This window comes from Oryzias latipes, chromosome 1 (genome assembly GCF_053564925.1).
Source record: "Oryzias latipes strain Hd-rR chromosome 1, Olatipes_Hd-rR_3.1".
NCBI lineage: Eukaryota > Metazoa > Chordata > Actinopteri > Beloniformes > Adrianichthyidae > Oryzias > Oryzias latipes.
Window position 1 is genome coordinate 21,684,123 of NC_136237.1, and position 23,670 is coordinate 21,707,792.

Genomic DNA, 23,670 nt, shown 5'->3' on the forward strand with positions numbered 1-23,670 from the left:
TTTATTTTCAAGTATAAAAATATATCAAACATTTGTGTTTGCAGGTGTAGAATTACTTTGTAAAATGATATAAAAAATCCCAGTACAAAAAGAAAACATTGTTGTTACTGCTACTACTTATAATAATAATAATAATAATAATAATAATAATAATAATAATAATAATAATAATAATAATAATAATGACAATAATGATAATAATAATAAAAGCATTATTACTACCACTTTGTTTAAGGCTTCTTTGAATAAAATTTGTCATAACAGTTTTAGTATACAAAATAAAAGATTAAGATGGAAAACGTTCTGGTCCAAAAAAGAAAAACAAAAGTTCAGCAGGCACAACAGGTGTAAAGGTTATGAATAGTTAAATATATGCTCCAAACGTGTTGTTACTGTACCTAGATTTCAGAAATACTGCATTTATGTGTATTTTTACTTAAATAATCCAATTTAAAGTAATTCTATGTATATTTTTACCTGTTGGTGATTGATATTTAAAAACATAAACATCATAAATTGTTGAACAGCATGAAAATTAAAAAAAAATTCCTATAGTAAAACAGGAATACTTTTCATTCATGACCATACTGAAAACGTCATTTGAAAGCGCACAGAATAAAAAAAAAAAAAAGTGACGTCATTTATTTGCGACAGTGTGTCCAGTCGGTATAGAGAGCAGGGAGTTCAGCAGCATCCCTGGCGCTTGTATAGGAGCTTTAGAACGGATTATTGTTAAAAGCTAACCAACAGCTTGGTCTCTCCGGGTGTGCTTTTCCTCATATAATCATCGGACGTCATCCTTTTTTGCTCAGTGGAAAAAACGAGCCAATGGTTCGATGGAGACACTTAGTTTGAAGCAGCTGCTAACGTTAGCGGTGTTTTACTAGCCAGCTAACAACACGAACTGGGGATGTGGAGGCTAGTTAGCTGCAAATGCTAACTTGTTAGCTTCGTTTAGTTAGGTGCGAACTAACTGCTGCTGGGAGCTGAGAGACGACTGAGGAGCTTCTACCTCTGAGGTTTACTTCAGAAAACTTTAAAGGATATATCCGCTTGGATTCCTGGCCACTGGGGGTTGACAAAAGAGTCCTGTCCCGCCTATGTCACCAGTTTTCAGGTAAATACAGCTCAAAAGCAGGATAACAAGTGTGTTGTGCTCTAATAGTTGGACCACTGGGCAGGGGCCTCGCATTGACTGGGTACACAGAGCTAGCAATTTACTTGCGTGCAGTCTGTTAGCATCGCTAATGCTAGCCAACTTAACGCTACTGCTAAGTGTAGCTTGTTTTGGACGAAACTGAAAATGACAAACCAGTTAAGCAGGCGATCAAGAAGTTTAAGTGACCTACTAGAGAATATGGTTCAGTTTGTGATGTTTGAGTTTATTTTTCTTGCTAAATTATGAGCTTCCCCTAAACGGCACTTTACCCTGCAAACAAAAAGTGCCAAACGCACCGTGTTACCATGGCGAACCGCGTGTACTCGACAGCTTTCCACCTTTTTTGTCATTAAAACAAACTTTTTTATTCACACATTCTATCGTAGAGATGTTAGATTAATTCATACAAGTCTGGATAATTAGGAAATAACCTATTTTATCATGGTTTCAACCAAAATTGAAAACTCATCTCAGAACACATGCATTAGTTAGTGATGCCTGTGTTAAACCTTAATATTTAGAATTATTAATGGATTTTAACTTGTGTAGTCATTAATAAGCAGGATCAAAACACAAAATTTACGACGAACAAGCCTGCATAGTGCAGGGAAATACTAATTACGAAGTCACTGTTCATACTAATTGAGTAAAAACTCACAAACATAACAAACAGATGAAACACGTTTGCACAGTAATAACTTGTTGTTGTTAGTTTCTTACTAACTAACTAGACTAAGTTCTTAAGATTTGAAATGCAAGGACGTTTAAACATCCATTTTTTGTTTTAAAGTTCAGTACAGATTATCTGAAGGAGAACAACTTGTAGGAAAGAATTGTAGATAAACTTGAAACCAACAGATTATTGATTTAAGTTCTTAAAGACCTAACTGGATAATAAGCATCTTCTACATGATTAATTGATAAATTAAGTTAGATGTAGTTCAAAGGAGTCTTGACGGATTAAATTATAACATAGCATTGTCAAATAAATCCCTGTCATGCTTTTTGCATTCAAAATTCATCTGCAAAGAAAAATGTAGCGATCAATTCTGTTCTTTGCTATCCAATGGCACTTTTTGTGCTCTATTAAGAATACTAAGGTAGGCTTTTTGTGAAAATTTTACTTGCAGGGTTCATTGATGATTTGTCTTGGTGTGTAAAGCCTAGACAGAGTTCTCATAAAATACAGAATAACATTTGTCTACATTTAAGCAACACAATGTTGTCTGGTAAATCAAAGTATGTTTGTTTTTGATAAAACTTCTCATTAAAGGCAGTTATTTTATCAGTTTTTGAACACTGCAGCTAAATTTGACGCGTCAATTATACTCCTGAAATGCTAATGTAAATACAAGATGCTTTCTCACGATGGTCATGCTATGTTGGCAAAGAAAAAAAAACATGCTTCCCAAAGGAGCGCCGTTCCTCTTCAGCAAGTCACAGGTCAAGTGGGTGTTATAGCTCTAATTTGTTGTGTACTTACACTCTGGAAGGTGTATTCACTGAAAGTGTCGTTACTGTCCCACTTAGTGCTGCATTTGACCTATTCTCATGCATTCACACAATGCATGAAGGTGATAAGAAAAAGTACGTCCTTCTGTGATGCTGTAAGTCACAGAGCAAAGCGATTTAATGCTCAAGTTGTGTGAAAGAGGCTCATAAAACAACACAAAACGTTCCTTTACTTTTCTTGTGTCCTTACTTATTTGTTTCTTAAAGATGAATTTTTGTCCAAGGATGTTTTGTGTGAATTGCTTCAGATAAAAAAGTGAATGCCCAAAACACAAAGTTCAGCAGTTAATTGTTTTGTTATTTTATTATTGTTAGTATTTTTGTTACTTTTGATCTACTTTAATAAAATTTGGAGTAAAAGTTGAAGGCCTTCTAAAACATTCCGCCTTTTTCATATTAAACCAACTTTCTAGTTATAAATTTTAGATGTTGGACAGTACAAAACAATTGTTTTTCTGCAGTAATTTTATTTGACATGCATATTAATATATAGGTCATGGTCATGACCATGACTGGTATCATTATTTGTTCAATTTGATTATTATTTGGAGCAATTTTTTTATAGTAAACGAAGCACTGATTAAGAAATACTGTTTTTCTTTTGTTGGAACAACTAATAAATTTTTTTACTTTTTAAAGAGCAATAGGTTAGCACATGACGTCCGTCTTTTTGTGACATTCTGTATTTATTTTTGTGTCAACTTTTGAAATGTTGACAGCTGGTTTATATTTAGTAGAACCAATGATCTCAATATTGATTTATTTCTTTGAAACTATTTACCTGATGAACAGTTAAATTTCTCTTAACGTATTTGCTTGTTCCTCTTCTTAACATGTTTGAGGCACTGGTTATGATTTGAAAAAGGGACAAAACACATGAATCAATAACAGAGCTGGGCGATACCTCGTAATATCTATTGTATAACACTATTGTTTTCACATGAAAACTAGGTGAAAACAATATTGCCTCCTACACCTAATGTGTTGTCAGTTTGTGTATTCTTTCTGATGATCCCACAGCTTATGTTGTGAACACAAACTGTCCCTTCCCTTATTCATGCAACACCTATGAGGCTGCAGGTAAACTTACAGGATTTCCTCGTTGTCAACCAAATTCTTGAGTAACACAATTGAAAAACATTATTTCTTTAATTAAGACTTTGTACAAAAAAGGCAGCTTCAGGCAGAAAATGTTCTGATATCAAATCAATATTTAATATGAACAATCTAAACATTTTATGCTGCTCCTACAGCCCAGAGTGCATGAATGAAAACAATAGGATTCTTTAAGGCAATAGGATGAGGAAGAGAAAGTTTCCTTTGAAATTGGGAAAAGCTTTAGCCACATTTAAATCCCAATTTTGAACCCAATCTGTCTGATTAAGTTTCGTGAGGTACTAACTTATAAATCTTTGTGTTTGTCTGGAGACCCAAAACTAGTTTTCCAGATCCGCTGCCACAGAAAAATAAAATATAAAACCATTGATTGTATAAGAGAACTGGATTGAGTGTACCTTTCCTCCTTGTGTTCCAAACAGAAAAAAACGCTGGCTCTAAAAAGCCAAATCCCATAACTGTCTATTGAGAAATAAACAGCTATTACTTTTTCATTATATTTGTCAGAATACCCACTCTTGCTCTGCTACCTTTTTCTGAAGATGGTCTTGCTAATCCCAAAATCCCCCCCCCCCCATTAACATTAGTTATTTGTTTCAAGTTCTTCAAGTTATAAATTGGCCAATCAGATGCCTAAATAATGCCATGTGCTGCCCGCTGGCCCCCACCTCGAACGTTCGAAAAGGTTGACAGATTTTCCTGAGCCAGCTTTCACTGGAAAGGGGCGTGGACTTCCAATAAGTTTGCTAATGATTGGCGACAGCAGTTCTCATAGAAACTTTGATTCAAACTCTGACTCGGACCAATCGTTGTGTACTAACGTTGCCTGACCCTCCAAATGACTTCCTTTGTATCGCACAAAAATCGGTCCAGTTCTCATATACAGTCAATGGAATGAAACAGAAAAATGGGTGGGGCTTCAAAAACTAGTTTCTTGAAAGTCTCAACAAGTCAATATTGATATACATAGCTGTTTATCATCCAAATATTGTATTAGGAAAAAAAATATATTTTTGTGTCAACTAACTATGCAGTTCCCCGTGCTTTAAATCATTTTATTTTACCTCAGTAGCTATGTCTTACTCTCACACCACATTAGAAACAAGCACTCTTCTTATGTAGCGGGCCTTTGCAGAGTAATGCTTTTTGGTCAGTCATTTGATTACCGTTTCTGTGCCGCTTTGAATGCACAATGAGACTACCGGAGATTTCTTATAAGAATGTGGGATTCCTCCGCTGTTGTGAAAGACACTCTGCTTCACATCTGTGAGGCACAACAACCTCTTAATAATTCAGAGCTGTGCCATGTTGCTCTTCGCTGCTTAATCAACAGGAAAAAAAAATCTCCTAGTCATATTGCTTTGTTGTGGTCCAAACTGTGACAGTACAAGAAGAAGAGGAGCTTTCTTAGTAGAAAAAAGAGACAGCCGGTTTAACTGTGCCACAGTTCCAAATAAAATCAACAAATGTATGTGAAAATACTATGCTGTTTATGAAGAGCATTTTGTTTTTTCATTGCCAAAGTGCTGTTTGTCAAAGGCTGCCTGTTGAGGTGTTACTCAGCAGCTATAAAAAAAGGTTTTGCCAATGGAGACTGTTTAACTTCTGAAAAAGTCACTGCTGCTTAATAACTCGTGTAACATTCAGACCTGTCATTAGAAGAGTTAAAAATGGCTGTCGTGTCCTTGAGTTATGACTGATGACCTGTATTGGAGGCAATGACAAGTTTTAATGCAGGTGGATTGATGTTTGGTTTGTAATGCATGTATCATGAGAAGACTGCAGCCTTCCACCTAAAGCAATCTACCAAGATTTTGAATGTTTAATATTTTATAGAACTAATATTGATTTATAAACCCAGATTTTTGACCTTTTTAGTAGTGTTTTAAGGGAATTGTATTGAGCAGTATTGCATTTACTTTTAGTAGCCAAGGAAAATTTCACATAAAAACGACAACTTTAAATACAAAACTCAACATGATTGAAAGAACTTTATCTTTTAGCAAGGGACTTGGCATAAGCCAGTTGTATTTGACCTTTACCAAATATATAAAAAAAATGTTTAAATTCAGGCATTTATTTTCAGTATGGCCTTTTTTTTTTACATATTTAGCCCTTCTATGAAATTTAAGTATATTTTTTCATACATCAATGTTTTTATGCATGTTATTTTATTTATAGATGGAAGAAAAAAGAAAGAAATGATTGTAAAAAATATTATTTTTATTCAGAAAAAGAGTTTAGTCACGGTAAGACATCTTTCCTTGGAGTTGATCTGGTTGGGTTCCCACAGACGGACACAAGCAGCTGGCAGCTCAGTTAAAGTGCCTGTAAGTCAATTAGAGAGGATAATCCTCAAAGGAAAGTTCACTCAATCAGTGTGTTTACCTGCACTGGAAAGGCAAACTATAGTTACTACTCAACTAAACAACTGAAATAAACAACACTATGACAATTGATAAGTGTAGAAAAGACGCCCCCTTTTTTTAAATTAACAGTCTGACATTGCTACAAAACTTAGCATATTACATATTATGTCCAGTGCTGCTCAAAATTTGGTGAAAAAGTGTTAAATAATACTGTTAAAATTATATTTTTGATTTAACGCCACACATTATAATAACACTTGATGTCTACCTGTTTCTGAGTGGTTGCTCGCTTGTATCCCAGTCTCAGAAAATGAATACCGGTAGATTATTAGGTACTTTAAAACTCCTGTGCTTTCAAAAATGCGAATGAAGTGAATCATGATGAATTTAGCGGTATATACTTCAATAAGCTGTTGCTTATGGCGTTTCTTGGCTGCCATTAATTGGTATAAATTAGGTGAATATACATGTACACTTTAGTTAGCTCGAGACAGAGCTACTACGCAACTCAAAGTAATGGAAACATGTATTAGCATGTGGTTAACAAAGGTAACAATGGAGCAGCATCTCACTGTTGAGAGCTTGACCTTTTTCGGGTCTGTCATTTCGAGACCTGGAAAGATGACCGGTGGGGGGGACAGAAATCAAACAGTTAAGTAATATACCTATGTAACTAACGAACAAACAGATATATCTGTATGTAAAAAACATACAAAAATAAAAAAAATAATATATATTTTTTTTAAAACCAATAATTTAAAAACTAAGCAGTAAAACGAAGATTCATTTTATACTACATGGTTGAGAGGCTGCTCAATTGTTAGCATTTGTTTAGCACATGCTAATACACAATTACTGTACTTTGAGTTGCGTAGTAGCTCTGTCTTGGGCTAACTAAAATGTACATGTATATTTACCCAATAAAGTGATTTTCACATGAGAAAAAAAAACCAGCTGCAGTTTCTTACCTTGGTCTTGAGCCGTTCTTTAACGTTTTAATCCACGTTACATCTGCCGTTTTTTATGCTATCAAAGCCTCTAAAGAATTGAAAGTCCTGCCTCGCTGGATTGGACAGGAGCGCCGCTCAGTCAGGATTGCAACTGTGCAGTTTTAAAAATGTGGGGTAGCTCGGTTAGCATCGCGCTTGTGCAGTTGTAAAGTTTGCTCACTCAGTTTCTGAATACACTCGCTCAGTTATCTTTGTGCTCATTCTAAGCCATGGAAAAAACATTCTTGGCTGAAGAGTTCATAACAGTTACTGCTCTCTTTTGAAAAGTTTCTGTTACACTTAGGTTATTTTGGTGAGCTGCTGTGTTTTGTTGTAAAGTATTGATAGAGGGCTTTAGGCTTTGTGGTTGTTTGATCCTTCTTTCTTATATTTTTTGGCTAAAAGCAAAAATATATTTAAATGCGATCCTTTTGTATTTAGAAGGATTTTCCAACACTTCAGTACTGACAAACTTCAAAGTATGCATGCTCCTGACAAGATTACATAATACATTATCTCAAAAACTTTGCTTTTATTATTTAATTTAGTTACTCTATGAGGCTTGCCTTTCAAACAAATACACAAAGACACATGCACAAAAGAAATAATTTTTTTTATGAACTTCGCATATCAGTGCACACATTTTCAATAGAATGTAAATGGTAATTTAGTTTGTGTGAGACTTGTTGCTGCTGAACATCCCCCGCAGCCAGGCTGCATTTACTAGCCAGCTGATCATGACAAAATATTATCTTCATTACCTTGAAACTTGAAAGTATTGAGACAAATTGGTTGATATTTAAAAGTATTCAAGGTTTTATTCAGACAGGGAAATCAGTTTGGTCCGGACCCAGTCCACTTAATTTGGTCCAGATCGAGCTCTGAACCTTGCATTTGGTCTGTATTCAGACTGCCGTCAAGTGGCCTTTCCTGATTTGAACCAAAGCTTGTAAAGCTTAGGCGACAAGTGGCTCAGGCGGTAGAGCAGGTCGTCCAATAACCGAAGGGTTGCTGGTTTGATCTCCGCACCCCCCAGCCAGCTTTCGTCTCTCGAGCGCGGCTCGTCTGCAGCTCACCACACCCTTAGGGGATGGGTCAAATGCGGAGAATCTCCATTGTGGGATAGATAAAGTAAACTTTATTATTATTATTAAACAAAAACGTGAATACAATCTCATTGGTCAGGAATTACGAGAGTGGACCAGAGCAACCAGAGATGAAATAAATATAGATGTCTTGCCCTTTGCAGTCCTTGTAGGGATAGTTAATTTAAACAGATTTTACTGACCAATTTTGCACTTGTGGATCAACGTCAGGTTTAAGATTTTTTACTCGCTTTTTTTGGTCCGGTGGAGGCATGCAGCAGGGTGGTTACTGACGAGAACATAGCTAAGAAGATACGCAAGTAAGTGTTTATGGCATATAGATTGTTAGGAAAACAGTGTGAAAAGCAATGTGTGTCATGTTAAAAGTTGTTTTAATGAGCCTCTTCTGTGCTCTTTGCCCTCCTGGCGGTGTTGCCAGATTGGGCAGTTTTGGTTCTAAATTTGCAGGTAAAAATGGCTTTTAGGGGAGTAGGCAAAATTTAGGGGATTTTTGGGTCGGTTTGGCAGTTCTTATTTTCTCATGAAAATATATTACCGGACTGTGTGGCTCTTGGATTTCTGCGAAGCTTCTATGTACTGGAGCTCCGTGAAAGCACCAGGCCGAGTGTGGGAGGAGCTACAAGCTAATGTTTTTAGCCGGATCGCTACATGGAGCGTGTCTGTGTCACTCATTATCTTACTTACGATGCATGGAAGACATGGAGAATGTTGAGAGATCAGGTGTATTTATTTTAAAGAGTTCTACATGGTAATCATAATGTTTCCGTGTTCGAGTTCATCCCAGAGATTCTCCCAGAGATGTTCTGCTTCAGCTTCCAGGCATGACGGCCACTGCAGGCTGCGGTTTTCCATCTCCCATCTCAAAAAAAAAAAAGATTCAGGAGAAGGGTTTAGGATTAGGTTAAAACGTGTCAACAACAACATTTAGCTTTGGATGCATTTAAATCTGTACTGCGGGCAATGCCACAATGTGCATCTTGGCTGTAAATATGTGGGAAAAACTTCAGCCTTTATTTTGTCTGGACACGATTGGAAACACATTCACATGATTGCATGGTTTCTCAAGACTGCCAGAAGTGGCACTTCCGCCTTCAAAAGCCGCCTCAAAGCAACTCCTCTGCTCAGAGACTCGGTTCTCCCGGGAGACACAGTCAGACTTTTATTTTTAATTATACTCCAGAAAAAGTTCCATAAGTCTGAACACATCCTAACTCAATAAGCCCTAGTAAACACAAGCAAAAAAGAGATTTTGTTTGTGTCATGATTTTAAAATATATTTTGGGATGCAAGTTTTTTGTAATACAAGAGTTACTAAACATGAGATCAGTGAGATTAGTAAAAATGGATCAGTTATGCCTTTGTTACCACAAAAATTAGCTTTATTGTCATACATTGCTTCACAGCCTCTGACTGTCTTGAGTCCAGAAAAAAAAGAAGCTGTTCAACATCTGCTTTTTGGACAGGTGTTGGAAGTTCAGCTGCAGCTGCAATGCTGAGTGCAGGAAATTGATAAAATGCCTGATCTCTGTGGACACAATCCACACAAACACCTCCACAGAAGAAATGCCCTGAAATAAAGTAAAAGTTAAAAACATCAATAACTAGTCTTTGAAACCAATCATTTTGAGTTGATGACATTTTTACAGTCTATATTCCTGGAACTACTAACTAACTACATTTAAATGCATGTATATACATCCAACAATCCTATCACATTCATTTTGAAAAAACTGGAACAATATTCATCCATACTGGTTGAAATTTAAGTTTGTTGTTAAATTTGTGGAGGTTGTTTACATACCCACAAAAATCAGACATCTGGGAGTAAGTATATATATTCACATCGACTATAAAATATTTTCATTCACAATATTACATAATTGGCAACTAATAAAAATCTGGTGACAATAAAAATAATTGTTTTACAGTATATTAGAAGTACATGGTTGTAAATGAAACAACAATCCCTTTTTATGGAGTTTTCATCATCTGTTGCTTTGTGGAGAAATCCACTGATCTCTTTTGTTTCTCTCCACTTTTTTGTGCTTTTTTTACCTTCAAAATTGATCAGATTGACTGAATTAATGTTCTTTTTGTGGCTGTGATTTTCCTAATTTCATTTGGACACAGTGCCTTAACCCTTATTGGTGGCCCTGTGCAACTGGGGTTACAAATGCATGAAAGATTACATCAAAATAACGTGGTCACATGGTCAGTTAAAAGGCCAGAGCTGGTGGTGCTAAAAATCTTGTCATTTATGGCTTTCACCAAATTCCCTGCAAAAAAAATCTTGTCTCACTTTGTTTTCATTGTAGCCTCACATAACATTTAAATGTGCTTTAATGAACTTTCCACTGTAAAAATTGCATGTGCATCAGCTGTTATATTGTCCCACAATTATCGAATGTCAACAGCTGGATGGTCTGAGCATCTGTTAGTTTTCTAGCTTAGTGTCAGTATTTAGTTTTTTTTAAATGCCTCCTATCATTTTCCTAGAAGTTCAGGATATGCAACAAATTTCCCAATTTTCTGAAATTTAATGAACCAAACAAAATGTTTAAAATATTGTACGGCATTGAAAGAATTGTGGAACTCTGAGAGAGGATTTTGGGTGTTGAATTATTTTACATAATCCAGTATTTGCTTACAGTAGTTTACAGTAATAAGCGGTTATCCGGTTTTCCGAGACAACCATATTTCACGGAGGACAACAACCAATGAATCTGATGGTTGTCCGTGTGACAACCTGGTCTTTGATTCAACATTTTGGTATTTTTCGACTATTTTTCAAAGTTTTTGGGAAACCGACGTCCGACTTTTTAAGATAAAACAGAGTGTACGCGAGTACGCCCGAAGACATCGCAAAAGGACAACACTGCACCTGCATGTCTTGTTTAAAAGATCAGGGATATTAGTCTTTACTGCTACTGCATCGCACAATGTAAACATGGTATCATTTACACATGTGTTTATTTGAAATAGATGTTATATCATATTATAACTTTTCATCACATATAAATATTACTTTATATTTGGAATGCTGTAATAGTCCCAGTCCATACAAGTGTTCTAAATTTTAAAAATACTCATTAGGTTACAGTGTTGGTTAATGTAATCAATTTTCTGATATATTTTAGGGTAAGATAAAGTATTTTCTTTTAACTGTAACAGTATTTGATTTACATGGCAATACTTTGTGTAACCAGATGCTTCAATATTTAGTAAAATGTTTGTTTTTAATATTTAAAGAGTTTTTTAAATGTCCATAAGAGGCAGTTGATATTAGATGTATAGAAGAAATAAAGATTTAAGTACTGACATCTGAGTAGGTTTCGTTTCTGTTGAATATTGGTATCGAAAGACAACCAAAAATATGGGAGGACAACCAAATATTACTTGCCAGGACAACCATTTTTTCCCCCTTATTTCTACCGCTGAAATATATCGTGATAGAACCTTTTCTCAATCGAATAATGAGCCTATCACAATAGACTTTTATTTTGAAATGTCAAAAATTAACACTTGCCAGTTGCGGGCATTTTCTCTTTTGCCGTGTAAAAGTTAGAGGGTTAGTGGTCACATGGGGAGTAAATGTTTGTCTAAACTTCAAGCTGAAGCAAACTGTGCACCTGAAGCGGACCTACCAAGCATGCTCAATCTCAGACTGAAATTAATGATAATTCTGCTTATAAGACAATTTAAGGTAAAATCCAAATACAGCAACAAAATTAAATTAGATATATTTGTATAGAATAATTTAATATTTTCCGTACATTCTTACTGCTTGGGCATTGAAAACTGAGAATTATCAACCTAAAGTTATGAGGGGAAGGTAAATTTTGAAGTTTTGAAGTTGAAACGCACATATATGTTGAAACGCAAGAAAGCAAAAAAACATGTCACAGTTGGAAGAAGTATGTTTTATATGTTAGTATATGGGTAAACCAGTTATGACAAAGCCACCTTGGTTCAATAAGTTCTTGTGCATTTTCGACTTTATATTCTCAGCTTTTGATTAGCTTCTGGGTGTTTTCTATTCAATTGGTGTCAAGAATAGTAACTTATGTATTCTATAAAGTCAAGTGTGTACTTGAGCCACTAAATAATTAATTTCAAGCAGGTGCACATGGGTTAAAGGTAAAGTGATAGGACACATGCTGCTGCATTTTTAAAGTGTGAATTGGCACTAAATAACAAAATGCCAACATTGTCCTTCTCAAGAAAACTTACTCTTGTTTCAGTCAACGGAAAGGGGATATTTGATACAGAGTTTGAATAATTTATGATCAAGGTGAAATCCGAAAGAGTTAAAGCTTCTGAAGTCAAACTTCTTTTCTAATGTTATTTACTTTTACTCCTGTGGTTATTGCTCAATATCTTTTTACAAACTTGATATTCAAAAGGTTTTTTTGTGCAATTTGAAATAACTTGTGATTCATAGAATTTTTTTTTTTTTTCAAGGAAGGTTTAATAGTTTTTTTTTTTTACCTTTATTTTGTTCTGGTAGACTGTGGTTTTCTATTTTCAAAAATTGGGTGGCAGGAAATTTGTTTATCTGCCTTAACCACTTTAAGACAACATTAGTTGGCAGTACTGTTGCCAATACTTCTATTGCAAGTTTTAAGTGTCTTCTAACAAAAATTTAAGCCAGCAAAAATACTGTTTTAACAGAGATGAGAAATTTGGACCCGTTTCTTATTAACCAAAAGGCAGCATGAACGGCAAAGCCTACATCACCGTATAGAAAAAGTCAACACTGTATTTGTATTTATGTTGTTGTGACTAATAAAATATATTTATAATCTGTGGTTTTAAATATTTAAGATTTTAAATAACCCCATAAAATTATATACTCTGATGTTATACAAAATCAAGTCAAAAAAGTTCTAATGACAAGACTACTTTAGTGCACCATCATCTTTTATCTTTTGTCAGTGCATATAAACATGAGAATTGTGGTTTAGGTTCCAATATTAAAAAACATCTAAATATTTTTTTGCAATTATATACATTAAAGATTTTGCCTCTGAACAAAGCAAATTCTTTTGCTGCACAACAGCTAAACACTGTTATGCAGCAAAAGATAAGAAAATGCAGAATTTTGATAGGCCATTGAACAAAATGATGGTAAAGCTTTTAGTTATCCTAAATGTCTGCATTTTAAATCTAGTTTAAAAATCTAACAAAATAAATATAATTAACGTAAATTACACATCAATTATATTCAAATTATTTGCATTTTTTTTCTAAGCCAGAGAGAACCAATGATAAAAAGAGCAGCAAATGGCTTTGGAGGCCCAGGTTGCAGAGCCTTGGTTTATGGTAATTGGTTGAAGGATTTGTTTGGGCACCAATGGCGTGAAGCCAGACGGAGGCTTGTGTCATCACACATGGGAAAGCATTCCCCTGCATGTCCTGATTTCCTGTTTGATACTTAGTATGAGAACCTTTTGTGGAAATGTGCAGCTGCTGCCAAATGTCTTAAATGGCATATACCATGCAAAATCAACTTTTTGAGCTTTTAACTGTATTATAAAGTTCACTTCTCACTATTAACAGCCCCACAGCTGTATTTTAAACCATTGATGCATTTCTGAGTTATCCTCCAAAATGATCTGACGTAAATTATTCAGAACAGCCCCTTCCAGGAAGAGTGCACTGCCAGCACCGCCCCCAGGCTAACACACACCCACTCTCTCCAAGGTTCTAGCAGTCACCGGTCTCCAATAGTGGCTGGGCTCCTTTAAGACACACACCCAGGGTCACGCACGCGTTATTTGTGTTGTGAGCCAGTATAGCGATGGCCAAGAACCGCTCATTTGTTTTAGCGTTTACATTTCATGTGGTGGCATAAGCCAAAGAACATTCTGGTGAGGAAATCTGCAAAACATTACTGGGGTGGATCCTTAAGGTATCAGAGAATGGAGCAGAAAGATGGGTGATATTTAAAAGGCGGCTGCAGAAAGAGGCAGACCGACTTCCTGGTGGAGGTTCAAAGAAAGCAAGCGACGAATTAGAGGAGCTGCTTTTGACATGGATTAATGAGCAAAGTTAGAAAGGTGCGCGTGTCTCCAGGAAAGTGATCCACATGAAAGTGAAGAGGATTTTTTTATATAGACATTGATCCTTCAAGGAGAAAAGAAATATTCGCTAATCAGATCATAATACAATGTCCGTACATTGTAAAAGCAAAATAACGAATAGCAGTTATATAAGAACGAAAAATGCAAAAATACCCCCCCCCCCCCGACGATGTCATCGTCCATCCCGATGGTTGACAGCAAACATCGTCAACGGCCAATTTAGGGGACATCGCCCAACCCTAGGTTGAACCATAAAGGACATTGACATGGCATCAGTTAAAAGTGTTTGAGCATGTTCTGCTAAAGGCAGCAGTAGGTCTTGGAGTCATTTTAACTTTACCATTACCAAGAAGCAGACTGTCCCAATCCATGCCATCTGTAGACTATTGTCCTTTTTCAGTTTCTGTGGCGCAAGGAGTGTCACATCCACTGTCTCCATTGTTTAGATAAAACATATCCAATCCACAGTGCAATATTTTCTTCTTTAGCACCCTCTTCCTTAGAGTCTCATTTATATTAAATTGAAATGTCAAAAGCCTGTGGGATCCTTGTGTATGTGGTGTTTCTGGCTTCACTGAGGCTTTTCTTTGATCTGAACCACACTGTTGAGTCTTCAAGGAAAAAAATGCCAAGTAGATTTTTTTACTCAAATTTTTAAACTATGTTCAGCAGAATATTTTGTATACCTAGCATTTATTGGATTCAGTTTAAGGTAAAAATGAACAGAAGAAAACCCTTTTAAGGTCACTCAAATGAAAACGTTTAAGTATGATAAACAACAAACACAGTCAACTTCATTAAATTACCGGTATAGTTTTTTTTATAGTAACAACTATATTTTTAGTCTGAGACAGCTTCCTGCTGCTTTTTTATTAAACCCTGCTTTTGAAATTTTTAAGACTTTATGACATGTAATTTGTGTGTCCTCCAATAAACGACGTCCTGTACATAAAAGTAAAAAACACCAGTATAGTTTAATAGAAACAGTATTGTGCTTCACTTTTGTTACTTTTGTAAACAAGAAAATGGAACACAGAAAATTGGGGCACAGTACACTTAACTGATAAAAACATTGCACGGCGTTGGATCTGGCTATTGCTGTATTGTAATTTATTTTATACAAATTTAATTGATGATATTTTATGAACAATAATGCTAAAATATCCGACTCACTGATGTTTGATTTCCTGCTCCCTCAAGCTGCTGAATGTTAAATTTGTGTTTTGCCTTCCTGTGAAACCCTGCAGTGCAGTGAGTTTCCACTTTGTGGATCAATACTGAAGCAGTAAGCTGACACAATGAAAAGCAATATTCATAAATAATGAATAGGGAACCTTACTACCCTTCTCTGTCCTTTTTCTAAGAACGGAGGAAAATGTGCAGAGGATGGTCTTTACCCTGGTTATTTTTATTGTTAAACAAACATTTAGACGTCTCTCAAACATGTAACTGGTTCTTGTTACATGAACAATGTGGGGGTCACTGTCTGGGTTGAATAAGTGCTGCTTGTGCATTTTTTTTGATAACATTTAGGGCAATCTCACTAAGCATGATTGAGCAAACACCATCAATGTGACATGTTAAATCTTGCATATTATTTATATAAAAAAAAAGCTTCAGATTTTTACCATTTCTTATTTGATATAAATAAAGTCCATTCTTATATCAAATTTATATTTAAAAATCAATTTTGTTTGGTAATGAAAAGGTATTTTTACATGTCTAATGGTTTAAACTGAACAAATATTTTATTTTTACATAAAATGATCAATTTTACAACGGAAACAAACAGAAATGTTATTTTTTCTTTCAAATTCTTAAATCAAAATCTGTTGAGTAAATCGAATAGAATTTTTTTCTTTACTGAAGTTTGATTGTTGTTGATTGTAAAATTATTTTCCTAGTGAGCAGTTTCTCAGTTGTTAATTTAGAATAAAAAAAAAAAAACTGCTCAACTGCTAAAGATCATGTATCTTGATTTGGCTATTACTTTGTCGTTGTATAATTCATTTGTCACACTCCTAAGGATCTATTTTTAGTTTCTAACATCTTTCCATGCTTCCTTTTTAATCCAGACAATTTCTGGCATTGATAATCTGATTACAATAAACTTTTTGGTCAAATATTTGTTATCTGGTGCGCAGATTCCTGAAAAATCCATATGAAGGTGGATAATGTATGTGTAGTTTCACTACCTAATACCTTAGTCACAACTAGGGTTGAGCATCAACAATAATTTCTTGAATCAATTTGATTCGATTACACAGAATCTGGATTAAGTCAAATCACGATTTTTTTTAAATTCCATTTTATTCTATTCAATTCAATTATGAATTCACGCGATTTACACATTTAGATGGATCTGTATAGCAATGCATTAATAATCTATATATGTTTTGAATTTATTTATACTTAGTCAGCAATGTATGTTTAGGTTGACCGAGCTTTAGCATTACCCGTCCTATGGAAAATTCTATTATACGTTAGCATCAAGCTAGAAGACTTTGGCTTTACTGCCCTAATGCGTTAGGTCACCAGAAAAGGAAAAGCATCAAAGGTCACCGGAAAAGGAAAAGCATCAAAGGTCACCGGAAAAGGAAAAGCATCAAAGGTCACCGGAAAAGGAAAAGCATCAAAGATCAAGCTCTCCTTTTATGGATCAATGATTGATCTATTAAGCTTGGATCGATTCAGATTGATTAGTTGATTTTGTTAACCCAGCCCTAGTCACAACTATCCTTACAGTTAGATGTGGTCTGGCTGCAGGTGAAAAAGTGGCAAAATTGTACGGGCCCATATTAAGGTTGTTGACAGTTTAGTGAAAAACTCTTTTTTTACAAGGCTTATGCTTTTGGCGACAGGCCTTAATGAATACGTATATGATAAGCAAGGGTAAAGTAAGGGTGGAGTGGGAGAGACGCTGCAGTGCTGTATAGATTTTTCATTTCGATTCTCTGCAAAACCTGCGGACTGAGCAAGGGGCTCCTGAATGCAGTTTAGGTGCTCCTTGTGTGCAGCCTGACTGCTACAAATGAGGAAATTAGACAGAACGTAGTTTGTGTGGGCATCCACTGGACGTTCTACTGGACACCCAGTTATCACATGCACACCCAACATGTGTGGCAGTCAGTATTGGACCAATATGTGGACCTCACTATTGACTAGAGTGTGGCATAAGAGCATCATGCAACAGCATCACAACAGCTCTTTTTACTAAATCAATAAAACATTTTTTTTATTGTTATAAATACTAAACAATCACATTTTAGGCTATTAAGTATCCATGTGTTTAAAATAATATTGAAGTATTAAGTATTGACATCTTGGCCCTAGTGACAGATTATTGCATTAATAATTATGTCTGCCATCCTGCCATCTCCAACCTGCTTACCCAGTCTCCTCCCCTGCTGCATATTAACTGTCTCCTCCTTATCAATTCTTCAGCTGTATGCAGAGTGGCTTTGATTTCTGTGCATTGCTTTCTCAATTAATGGAGCTGCCTGCAGATCAAATTTCAATTGGGAAAAGCACTTTTATCGGCAAGTCGGAGGAGCTCAAGTATAAGTGGTTCACCGCTGCATCTGGCGATGTGTGTGTGTGTGTGTGTGGGGGGGGGGGGGGTAGTGGTGGATGCTGTTTTGACAGGGGTAGCTTCCTCATTGCACAGTGGAAAGCCAGTGGAGGGAGTGCACAGAAAACTATGGGAGATGGAAGCCAGTGGACACATACATAGCATCCTGTGTATTTTTTGCTGCAAAAGACAGGTGTTTTGTGCATAGAGGGGAGTTTTGCAGAAGACCTGCTCTCCAAGAGAAAGCTTTTGCTTCTGACAGTTAAAATATGGTAGAAAGAGGAAAAAAGATCACTAAACTTTTTACTCACTTGAGTACCTTTACTATGGATTGAGGTGAGCATCTGCATCCGTGTTGTGATTATCTTCGTTACAACCAGCCTGATCCTTGATGAAATACCTTCGGCTTACCGCTCTGTGGACTGTACTGCCCAAAATTCTTCAATCTTTATGAAAATTAAGGGACCTTGGAAGCACCGGGAAATCACTGCAGATTTTTTGCATTTTCTTCTCGGCTTTAACTCCGGAACAGCTAAGTTACTGATGAACAATTTGATGTGTGGCTGTGGCTGCAGCATCATCTCCTCCCTGATGAAGAGGCTGGGCCGCACAGCTTGCTGCTCAGATCTCCTCTCCTGCAGTCACACCTCAGAGACGCTGCAACGTCTATCCACTAGCTGTCCACCCCGAACAAAGGTAACAACACGTACCTCCAAGAGACACAGACAACAATAACCCTAAGGCAATTTATATTTCTTGTGGCAAACGTGGGATCTTAAAACAGTTCATAGTTCAGTTTGTGTTTACCTGCTCTGAAACCGTTATAGTAGGTTGAAGATCTACGGGCAACTGAGTAATTTATTTAGTTTTGAGGCCTTGTAAATGCTGTAGAATGCAGTCTGTAGAGTTGCTAAACCGACTGGGACCAGGGGTGTCTGTACACACGGGAGTTCTGAAAAACACATTGCATCAGGTGTAAATGGGTTAAGTGCTCAGCCTTCATTCCCTCTGTGGTTTACAGTGATTGCTGTTCCTCCATAATTTAAGGAAAAGCCAATAAAAGCCAAACAAAATGGTATATGCATCAGTGTATGTATGTGCTTGTGTCAGCCTGTAAATGAGAGTGCAAATTGCTTCGTACTTGGGCTTTTATTGCATTACTGTAGTAGTTCACTGCCTTTTGTTGCACACAACTGTTTCGATTGTAAGCTGGTCTGAATGGAGTTTTAACTCCCAAACCAGAATTCTTTCTGACAGTTGATCATTCTTCCAGCTGAAAAGCTTGGTTCTCTTGGTGTACAGGAAGCTATATGCTCTAATGAGAAATGATGCAAATCTACAAAGGAAAGTGTTTTGGCACAATTGAGTTGTTACTTAGCAACAGACCTAAAGGAAAAAAGATGAGTGACAGTTTTAGATTGGACGGGTTTCTTTTTGTCAGACCTTTCGTGCCACTTTTTTTTTTTTTTTTTGCATCAAAGGAATTGTTTTCCTGAGCCTAGTCTTTAACTGAATTTGGAAAAGATCTTGTCCTGAAGCTAAGCAGTTTAAAGATTTAAATTTTACTTTCATCCACCAGAACATCACACTGTGCCGTCCTGAAATAGAGCCTTGGAATTAAGCACTTTTATATAACTGAAGACACATTTTTTTTTGACAAACACTGTATTTCTAAGAAACCTTGCTATTTTGTGTTGATTTTTTTAAGTCAAAATATATTTTGCAAAAAAGATGTAAAAGTTCTGTAAAAAAGCATTTAAATTTCTGTTTCAGGATGGAATTTGTTTTTTTCCACATATCTGTTTTATAATGTTAGTACTATTGATTTTAAAGGCTGCCTTTATTCATTTATCTGCACAGTATATTGTCAACAGCTTTGTGTCTGGTTACCAGCCAACATATCTCCATTCCAACTGCTCTGATTACATAGATGTGATTAATTCCTACAATTTGAGGTTTTTAAGCTTCAATCCTCAGAAACCAGGGTTCGACTCCGGGCTGCTCCCTGTTCCCTTCTCTTCCTCTGCCGGTCCCAAGCCCGGTTGCTTTGAGAAGGTTGCGTCAGGAAGGGCATCCGGCGTAAAACATTGCCAAATTTACCATGCGACTTGTTCGCTGTGGCGACCCCTGATGGGAAAAGCCGAAAGTGGAAGAATCCTCAGATTCTCTGATTATCATAGAGATTGAAGCAGAATCTTATTATATTTGAAAAATAATGCAGATTTTATGTAATTTGGAAAATGTATAAATAAATTACTTAATTGCTATCAATTCTTTATGTATTTAACCAGTCTTAGTTTTGGAGAAGACAGTGCAGACCTGGGTTCTATAGCTTTTCAGACTATCAAGTGTTCTACTGTAGACCATAAATCAATCAGTGTGTTTGACTGATAGTCGTTAAAGACCCATTTCAATGAAAATAGTTTTTGGTGTTTTTAACATGCTCTTGTGGCCTTTTTCTGATGATGGATGACATATATAAAATAATTTACAATTAAAACTCTGTTTCTGAGTATTTCTTTGTTCAAATCATTGTGAATTGGGAGCAGACGAAAAAAATGCTGTTTCAACAAGACCTTGTTTGTGTTGATATGCTGGACGGGCCACAAGCTCCCTGCTCCGAGCTCTCAGCAACGAGAGGGAAAGGGGGGCGGGGTCGCTCCATGCCAGCGGCCCCACCCACAACTCATAAACCAAATTCACAACAACAGTCGTCTCAATGGGCTTCGTACTAGTAATTGTAAAGTAAAACATTAAATTAAAAGGATCATAAATGCATAGAATTCAATAGGAGAGTACTAAACTTAACTGACTAAACAGACTAAACTAAACTGGGCATCCCTGCCCTTAGACCCTCCTTCCGTTTATAAATATTGTTATATTCATAAACAAGATTTAGTTAGTTTGCATTCAGTCAATCTCTATGGAACTTGAACAGTACTTTTAATGCAAGTTGAGATTATATGAATATAACATAAAGGCCCGTACACACCGGGACGAATATTCGCCAGGCGTTATTCGCCAGCGTTTTTCGCCACGTTTTTTGTGTTCACACCCAGGCGATTTTCGCTGACAATGAGCCGAGCGAACATGCAATTTTATTCCCTAACATTAGATGGCGCTTAATGTAAACAGAAATACTCCTGTACACAAGGTGGCGCTGCGCAACTTTACGCTTCTTACAGTCGCTTTTCACTCAGAAGAAGAGAGCAAGTATTTACGCGCTTGTCAGAATAATACAAAGAAAACATGAATATTTCAAGCATCAGTAGCTCCAACTGGTACTTGGTAAGGGGATATTTTAGAATGTCCGTCATTATTTCTTTGCGGCAGCGTAGACGCTACTTGGCGTCTATCTTCTTCGCTGGTATGTGTGCTCAGCAAGGCAGTTTTGTGTTTGAGCGCCCCCAAGTTGTGTTTTACTGTAACTTCAGAAGCTCCAGACACGTGTGCAAAAGCGCCATTCTCATTGGTCGAATAGATTTCGACGCGATGCGTCGAAAAAAAAAACGAACCCGAGGCGTTTTTTTTTTTGACGCTTTGGCGCGTGGCGCGGTGTGCACACTCTCATTGGTGCCCTTTGTTTAGTCACGAGGCGTTAAACTTCGTCCCGGTGTGAACAGGCCTTTAATGTGTTGTTCGGAGCTGTCAATACACTCGTTTTTTAAGCAAGCACTTCAGAATGTATAGATCCCTTTCCACATCTTAAAAAAGGCACCATATGTTTTTAAGTGCACCATGTTGAGTCTGACTCTGGGCACTCGGCTTAACTGTTGTCTGTTTTCCACAGCTGTGGTTTTATCTGTGGAGAGCCAACTTGGCAACTTGACAGAAATCTCTTTCCCTTCTCATTGGCAGCATTGACCAACAACTTTATGTTGGACTGGCACACTGCTGGCTGTTTGCTTGCACTGTTGGGTGTTATTTTGTTAATATCATAATCAATTTAAAGCAGATGCATTGCTTTTCCCTGCCTTTGTTTGCTTTTTTCCTGTGCTGCAAAAGCTTTAGCTTTTTTGCAAACCGCTTTTGGATTTTCTCTGTGTATACAAAAAGGTGCCTTGCCTAAGTTAATTCACTGATGTTTATAATTAATAAAGAAATTATGCATTACCATTTAAAAGTTTGGAAGCACTATTTAAATCAGTGGGCAGCTGAAAATTTTTGACATTTACCAACTGTGGCATCCATGTACTTGATAGTCAGGATGGACTACTTGGTGTGGGTGTGTGGGTGCGGGTGCGTTTTCTTGTTACGAAAAATTACCGGTAGAAAACAAACAACATGTTTTATACTATTTATTTTATAAGTTTAATCTATTTCCGATAAACAGGAGTGCATTCCTTTATAAGGCCAAGCGCTGCATCCTCTAATACCATAATAATTTAGTTTTAATTATATATAGTTTTCTTTCTTTCCTCTGCTTGGCTTTTGGTTAGGAACCACACAGTCAAAGCTCCTCTGTTGGTTTTTTTCACATCTTCAGCTTGTCAAAAAACAATAAATTGATGAATGCAACTTGTCTCATGCTGACTGTAATGTCTAGCTAATACTTAACTTATCTGCATGTACGCTACAAAGAGTATTCTTTCTTACTACAATATTTCCGAGTTTTGAGTAGTGTATTAAGACTGTCAAAATCCTCAGCAGCGATGGCTCAAAAAGGAACCAGAGATGTGCATTTGCTCTGTTCCAGGAAGACCTGGCTGTTAGAACAGTCTCTTTCTTGATCTGTGTACTAACTTCACAACTGTCTGCTCATCATCAAAAAAATAAGAATTACATTTTAGGATGTGTCAAGGACATTAATGGCAGAATGCTTGTTGTTCCAGTAAAAAGCTTGAGAATTTCTGCTATTCATAGCCTTCTTTTCTGAGGCTTAGAGCAATGGACTGCTGTTCCCTTGAGGAGGAAGGAGCATGGAGAAGGTGTGGGGGGGGATGCAATCTGAGACAGGTCTAATGCTTCTCACCACAAAAGCACTGAGACTTTACACCAGTGAAGAAAAGCTTTAAAAATGGATCATTGACCTTTCCATCAAGGTCAATGAATTTAGAAAGAAGTGCATTAGATTGAAGAACATTATTCTACTTGAGGATTTCACAAACGTTATTTATACGATATTCCTTCGATTCTTGCAGAGATCTTGAATATTAAAGACTTCATATGCAATTTGGCAGTTTTAAATTACAGTATATTTCAATGTAATAAAAATAAAAAACAAAAAAAAAAATTTGGGGCAGTGCATCCAGCAATGACAGATTTATCTAGTAGATTTACCTGCCCTACTACAAAGATAAGATTCATAATGACTAAAAGACCATACCGGGAAATGGATTTCTAATGAAAGGTGAAGCCACTAATGTTTTCCCACTGCGTCAAATAAAAAAACTCATACATTGCTTGTCACTCGTCATGCAACGAGGATTCTCCTTTTTCTCTTATAATATTAAAAAAAAACAACAATTTAGATATTTAATGGCACACAAACACAAACGTGATACGCCAAAAAGCACTTTTAGTAAATAATGAAAACCTACATTCTTTTACTGGAAACTTGAGATGATTTTTAAGATCATGGCTAATCAAAGTATTTACTGGAACTTCCTTTTGCGTTGACGTTTGTAATATGAGGAAGGAGGAACTCTTTCGAATAAAAAAACAAAAAAAAACCCAGCAGGATGCGGCTCTTTTTTGTACTGAAGGATCATTCTTCAAAATTGATGGTGAAGTTTTGCATGGAATGGTAGATTACTGAATTCCTT

The 23,670-nt window shown here is 36.3% G+C and overlaps 1 protein-coding gene across 1 annotated transcript in view; it reads left to right on the forward strand.

The window, feature by feature from the left end:
• Positions 1-640: 640 nt before the first annotated feature.
• Positions 641-23,670, forward strand: part of LOC144994221 (F-box/WD repeat-containing protein 7) — an 82,054-nt gene continuing 59,024 nt past the window's right edge. Inside the window, exon 1 of the mRNA XM_078951237.1 lies at positions 641-1,117. The gene's annotated coding sequence lies outside the window, so the exon portion shown is untranslated. The remainder of the gene's footprint in view (positions 1,118-23,670) is intronic.